Consider the following 7440-nt stretch of genomic DNA (forward strand, 5'->3'; position numbering starts at 1 on the left):
CCTCACATCCAATCTCAATCTGCTCTGCTCTGGTTTGAAGCCATCGCCCCTGGTCCTGTCCCTGCAGGCCTTTGCAAACAGTCTCTCTCCATCCTTCCTGTAGCCCCCTTCAGGTACTGGCAGGCTGCTCTGAGGTCTCCCTGGAGCCTTCTCTTCTCCAGGCTGAACACCCCCAGCTCCCTCAGCCTATCCTCACAGCAGAGCTGCTCCAACCCCCTGAGCATTTTCCTGGCCCTCCTGTGGACCCTCTCCATCAGGTCCATGTCCTTTCTGTAGTAAAGGCTGCAGACCTGGATGGAGTACTCCAGGTACCTCACCAGTCCTCAGAAGCAAACATGGATCTAAGGAGAGGGATTCACCAAAACAACATTTCATATCTAACTGAAGACTGTAGAGTTTTGAAACCAACTTTTATTGTAAAGCTGATTTTGCATTGGCAAATGCAATGTCCTGGAGCTATATTCAGCTGGAGGCTTTCCTTGTTTTTATCCTGAGACATAGTTTTAGGCAAGAACAAATTGCCTCATGTAACTGGGGGAAATCTGAAATTTGTTTATTTTTTTTAATGCAATCAAAACTTTTATTTTTCTATCCTCACTTCCTCTGTCAGTGGGGGTTGTTAGACCATCATGGTGCTCCTGCATGCATTGAAGTATTGTATTGTCTCTGGCTGCTGGGAACTCTGTTCTCCCTAACAAACGTCAAGAGCTGTTCTGCTAATTCTTCTCCTCTATGTCACCCTTCTTCATTTATTGTCTCAGTGACAATGACATCTTTTCCAGAGACGCTTCCCCCCCAAGCTATCACCTTATTTATTTCTTCCCTTGTCTTGCCTTCAGGAACACGATAAGCATGAAGATGCTGTAGACGGTTTCTCACATTTCTTCAGATTTGTTTAAGCTGCTTGGCAGAGTTGTATGGCTCTGGCCACATCAAGGATAAACCTCTCTCTGGTTTTTATTCTTATTCTCTGTAATAGAGCTATTTTTTTTTAAATGTGGCTATGGGGTCCTTTATGGCTTTGCAGTATGAGTCCTAAATAGCACAGCCAGAAATTTTCACCATGTCCAGAGCCACTTCACGGAAGTGCCTCGTGTTGACTTAGAGAATTCAAGTAACAAAAGACCATGACAGTCCCCAAATAAATTAGTATCTAGCAAACACTGCTATTCAGATTTCACATCTTTGAATTCTCCCCCAGAATATTTTCATCTTCTTTTAGAGTTCAGCAGAAATGTTGCCTTTTGTTAGATTTCCCCCCAAAGTTTGTGTAAGGTCACTGCTTACTCTCCTAGATTTCTTCCAGTAATAATTTCTGCACTTATGAGAGTCTCAGTGCTGCTGTTTTTAATCTTTCCTACTCCTCAGTTCTCTCTCAGGAGGAACCATGCCTGCTCGCTGGCCTGTTGCTCCCTTGCTCGCTCACCTTTCTTTAAATAAACATTTGCTTATCACTTCTCTCCTTGCTGGCTGCAGTGGCTATTGTATGACTAATGCAGACTCCAAACGCAAGAAAATAGAAATTAATGCCTGCTCAATTTTCTTCAAAGGTCAGGAAGGATCCAGAGAAAGTTGATGGGAGTGGGGTGTGTAATTTATCTGTCTTAAAAATCCTGGCCACAGGCAATATCATTATCTATTAAGAAGCAGTAGCATGAGTCAGACTCCACAAGGCAGGAAGATTTCTTTTGTTAACCCAAAGACCATGGTTAAAACAAACAAACAAACAAACTAGTAAAAGAAAAGTCAAGAGGAAAGGAGCTCAAATCTTACCTTGGTGTATATGAACTCAGAGACAACAGAAGCCCTGAAGATACATTTGCACTGGAAGATAAATAATAACAGAGCTTAAAGAAACATCAATAAAAGGAAGGGGATCTGAACTGCACAATATTCAAATAGATGATACTTGGAAAAGACAAAATTTATCTAGTACGAGGAAAGGATGTGTAATGGTTTAGCTCAAGGGCTAAGCTGCCTGCTCACCAACACAAAAGTGAGGAGAAAAGTTACACACACAACTCAGGGATGAGCTAGAGTTAGGAAGAGTTTTATATAACCTGAGGTGTCATAATCGCAATAATTTCCTTAGCCAATAATCTAATTAATCTAATAATGCAATGCAGGTTTACCCTAGTTCAGTCTACTTGCAAAATTGCAGTGAGATACAGGAAAAAAACCAAACAGCATAAATCAGAAACCAAACCCAGCAGCTCCCCAGCTGCCACCTGTCTCACTGCCATGCCTGCAGGAAGGAGCCAGCACCCAAGACCTGGAGCCCAGAGGTAGCAACCAGAGCAGGAAGCCTCCCGTGCTGCAATCTGAACTTGCAGCCCCATCACACTTTGCTCTCTCCAGCACTTCCATTCTTGCAGCGAGCATGGCTGCAGCATGGGGTGAATGACAGCAGCAGGTTCAACTCAGCCCATGACAGGGTGGAGGTGCAATTAGGAGGAAATGGCAGTTGGAAGATTAGAAAGAAAATGGCAAAAGGAAAATCAGAGAAAGGATAAGAACAAATATCTAAAAGAGATATTCTACACTGGTGTTCACAGGTTTATTATGTTCTTACTTCCTCCATTACTACTAGTGTAGTGGTGAGAGGTTCAATTCTCCCCCACACAAAGAAGCCACAGCTAACTCAGTCGGAGAAGCAAAAAAAAAGTGTGGCCGTTTGACGCTGTGCCTTGAAGGAAGGGGCACACTGGCTAAATGTTTATAAAATATTTTGGTATTCTAAACGAATTTCATTGGTAGGATTGTGGGAGGAGAGATTGGACCCAGGGGAGTTGGGAACTTTCTCTCAGTCTTCCTTCCTTCGCTGTCCCTTTCGGCTGGATCTGCTTCTGGGATTCTGGCCAACTAAGATAAGATACTAACTCCCTGTGCCAGGCCTTTCTTCCTTTCCTGCCCTGTTAACCGTCCACATCTCTTTTCTACCTCTTTTGGGGGAGAAGGGAGGTAGGGGGCTGAAGGGGGCACAGGGGGAAGCCCCCTCTGTGGGGGGTCTGGTTTCTGGTTGAGTTCATTTGCTGTATATTCCTGTATATATTGTAAAATACCTGTATTTGTTGTGTTACATCTAATCTGTTTCCTTGTAAAATATACTCTCATTTCTCCGACTGGGTTTAGCCGTGGTCTCTTTCTCAGTGGGGGAGGGAAAGCAGAGCCTTTCCTTTCGAACCACCACACTCTTTATTGGCGCCCAACGTGGGGCCAACTGCGGCTCGGATTGCAAAAGATGGAGAGTTTAAATTTAGCTCTGGGCGTCGGTTTGGGTTTGGAAAGTTGGGGCTCAGGTTTTGTGTTACCGGGGCGACTGTGTGAACTCCTGTGGACTGCAGAAGGATACCTGGTGCATGGCTGATGGCATGGAAGTCCCTCCTGTTGCTTGGGAACAGTGAGGGGTGGTTCTTTCTGTGACTTTCTGCCCAGGGTAGCTTAAGAATGCTCGAGTAGCCTAAGAAGGCGAGACCTGCCTTCTCCTCGTTCTCTGCGGAGCGGCAGGGAGCGGAGGAGGGGCAGCGGCAAGCAGAGCGTGGTCGGCCCACGGCCGCTGCGGGGGCGGACACCCGCGGCGAGCGGGCAAGCGACTGGTGGAGGTGACTCGGACTATGCATCGCGGCGACAGAGACGGCGGGGGCCGGGCCGGGCCGCGTTCAGGCGGCGGCGGCGGCACCGCCCGAGCCGGGCTGCGTTCAGGCGGCGGCGGCAGCTGTAAATCTTTCCCTGGTGTTTTCGGACGTGTTCCGAAAATGGCGCCGAGCACCTGGCTCCGCCTCCCTGCTTCTTCAGTGGGCTGTGGCGCAGCTCCTCCCTCTTCCGGGGGTGGAGGTTGTGCAGCCGGATGCTGTCCTGCCTCGGTACGCGAGCGCCCAGTGGGGGGTGCAGAGTGCCTCTGACATGCATCCGTGTAGCTTTGGTCCGCGTGAAAGCGGTTGGCTGCGGCACCCTGGATGGATTGAAAAAGGCAGTCGTGGAGCCGGATTGTTCCGACTGGCCTGCCCCAGGGGTGGAGAATTTGCCGCTGAATATGAGAGTAAAGGCTTAGCTGAGAAGTTGTGAGGTATTTCCAGGTGACCAGGATGTCCCAAGGAGTCCACAAGGAATTCATGCTTCAGGAGAAGGACTGCGTCGCTGGGAGGTTCCATCACATGAGGAAGAACAATTGGAATGGACTGATGCTTGAGCCTGAATGAGAGACTGTTTGAGTGGACGCCCAGATGAAGATACGGACTCCGCCGGACATGTCATCAGAAGTTTTCTGATCTGATGATGTGTTTGGGTGCAGGGATTATGGTATGAAAAAAGGGGTGGCTCCTGTCGTAGTTTGGGCTGGGTGCCCTCTGCTACAGGGGTGTTTCCTGTGTCCAGAAGTCCATCCCAGTGGGTGGACTCAGGAAATTAGGTATTTCTACCATAATCCCTTGCACCACTATAAATTTTGCGGTGGGGTCTGGCACTTCCTCTTTCCTTCCCTCTCCGAGACTTGGTAACTGGGGGAGAGATCTCCCAGCCATGGGCCTGATTGGGCCCAAGGCCACAGGGGGATGGGCAGTCTCAGGCCTGGCCAGCTGAGACTAGCCCAGCAGAGGGAGGGGGAAGAAGGAGCCCTGGGGGTTTTGGATGCACCCTCAGGTGGGGATGGGATGCCTCTGGGTTTGCTTTGGGATCTTTCTTTGTCACTGCGCTTTGGGTTTTCTGTAACATTCACTGTTCTCTATGTAAACTCTCCACTACTTTTGCAATCAGTTTGTCTGAGTCGTTATTTCTGCCTCTGGTGGGGAGGGGATCTGCCCCAACCCATTACAAAAAGGATAAGCTATATTTGCAAGCAGGATGAAGTGCAGTGAATATATACACAATGTACAGTATTTACAATAGATACAAAAATATACAGCAAAGAACGTAACACAGAAATCCTGCCCTCCTCCAAGCAAGGAGGGGTCCCCCCAAAACTCCCCTTCTCACCCTTCCTCCCTCTTTTCCCAAAAAGGGTTAGAGAGAGAAAAGGTAATTATTAAGGAGGAAATTCTGTTAGCTCAAAGCATATGCAAGAATTAGTTTCTTATCTGGTTAGTTGAAAGGTCAGCACCCGCCAGCACAGAGAGAAGACAGCTGCTCAGAGAGACTGAAACAGACAGACTGAAACAGACAGACTGAAACAGACAGACTGAAACAGAGAGAGAACTGACTGAGATTCCAACTGAACTAAAGCTAAAATTTAAAGTTGCATTCTACCAATCTACCAATGAATTTCCTTTAGAATTATCTTTGTTTTCATTCTTACACCAAAACATTCAGCCAGAGTGTCTCAGTAACTGTCCCTTTCCTAACGGCATAGCCTAAAACGATCACAGCTAGAAATGCCTCCAAATCTTCAAAATATTCATTGAACAATTTGGGACTCAGAATGTGATCTTCTAAGATGCTGTTGTTCTGCACATGCATTTAAATCAGTTTGGAATAGCACTGCAAACAGGTTTTTTACCATTAATTTTTCTCGCATTTCACATGCAAGTGTATTTCTTTCAGGAGATATTTGCCACTGTGCCAAGCAATCAAAGGTCATACCAGGGCCGTTAGCTGTCTCAGAGCGCCTCTAAGAAGTTTGTGTTTGGCTTCATCAGGTAGATGAGAGGCGTGAGTTGTTTGATAACAGCTTCACTGCACCTCTTCATTCAGTTGCTGCCTCGAGAAGCCTCACGATGGTTGAACAATTTGAAGATGCACATGGTCTAAATTGGTTCTTCTGAAGCAGGAATGTGTGTTTCTCACAAAGGTGCTGAACAGGTTGGCTTTTTCCCCCCTAAGATAAAGAGTGTGTCCCAAAAAAGTATTTTCACACTGCATGGAAAAGCAACCTGCTGTGAAGTGGTACTGCAGGGGCTGGAAAGCATTGTAGCCTGTCTCATGTGGGAAAGTGTGAGCAGAATCAAACTGCAGAGTGCTGCAGATCACCTTTAGAAAGAGAACTCATGGCGCTTCTGCTTACAGATCAAGCTGTCCTAACCAAAGGTCCAAGATTCAAAATCTATTTCCTTAGTGTTGCATTTTTCCTACTCATTCCCTCTATGTATTAAATGGAGTTCTAGTTTATGGGAAAAGAAAGTATCTAGGTTCTATTTCTTTGGAAAACATTTTCCATGGTGGCTGTGATAAATTTTCATTCCTAGTTATCCTGGTTTTACATTTCTTAGCTATCTGAGTTTATTGCTCATATTCAAGGAAGCACAAGCTGTTTCATTTCTAAGAAACAGTCCAACTGTTTGCATATATCTAGCAAAAACATCAAAGAGAAGATCAGAATTTCTAGCATTCTCCCCAAAACTGTACCTAAGTCCTATCTAACCACTCTAGAAGATAGGTTTCAAAGTCAAGGAGCCTTCAAGGACATCTAGCAACTAATGTTATATGACCAAATGGGTGTGCTTGGCTTCCCAGCCGATTCACAATCACAGTAACTCAGACATTCATTCCATGAAGGGTCAGCAATGAGCTGTTGTCTCCTCTACGAATATGCAGTGTGTTGTTTTGGTGCCTTCCAAGAGAGACTCTGTGGAAACATGAGCTGTTCCTTAAGGAAAACAAAAAAACCTAACCACAGAAGCACACATACACAAATCAAGCTTCCCTTGGTTTTTTGGTTTGGTGTTGGTTGGGTTTTTTGTTTGTTTGTGGGTGTTTTGCTTTGTTTGTTTGTTTGTTTGTTTCTGGGGGTTTTTTTAAGCTGCAAACATAGTGGTTTTCTCCATCTGAAAAAGTCAGCTACCTCCATTCATCAAGAAAATGCCAAGAGATTTTGGATTCTGTGTCTATTTCCCAGTGTTTAAGAACTGACATCTCTTTGACAACAAACCAACAGAGCCTTGTAATTGGGATGGGCTGTAAGCACTTCAGCAGTGGCTACAGACATTACTATGCAATATTTGCAATGCACTATTCTAGACAGAGGAATTTCCCAGAACAGCATTTTGTGGGGCAATGTCAAGCATCTTCTGTAGTTTTCCAGCCGTGGGTGTGTTGCCCTCTCCCAGGGTGCAGCCTCGGCAGCCTGCACATTTCCTGAATGCAGTTCTGACACCACACTTGCAAACTGAAGTCACCACCACCTTCCCATCTGGAGGCAAGGAGAGCGGGGTTGCCGCCTTTTAAACAACTGGGGAAGGTGAGAAACAGCAGGAGTCACAGGAATATGAAGTGCTGAAGCACACAATTAAAAGAGGTGTCTAGAAATGTCATTGACCAATGCCGCGCTGTCACCCGCAGCTTAAACACAGTCCCACAATGACATTTGCCATAAACCATGGCAGAGTGAAAAATAGGCACAAGCTGACATCTGGAGTGCCTGAGAGTTCTGTGCTGCTGATGGATATTCCTGCAGAAGCAGAACGACTGACAGGAGCATAAACTGGAGAGGTGATCATGCTGTAATTATAC

This window comes from Dryobates pubescens, chromosome 32 (assembly GCF_014839835.1).
Source record: "Dryobates pubescens isolate bDryPub1 chromosome 32, bDryPub1.pri, whole genome shotgun sequence".
Lineage (NCBI taxonomy): Eukaryota > Metazoa > Chordata > Aves > Piciformes > Picidae > Dryobates > Dryobates pubescens.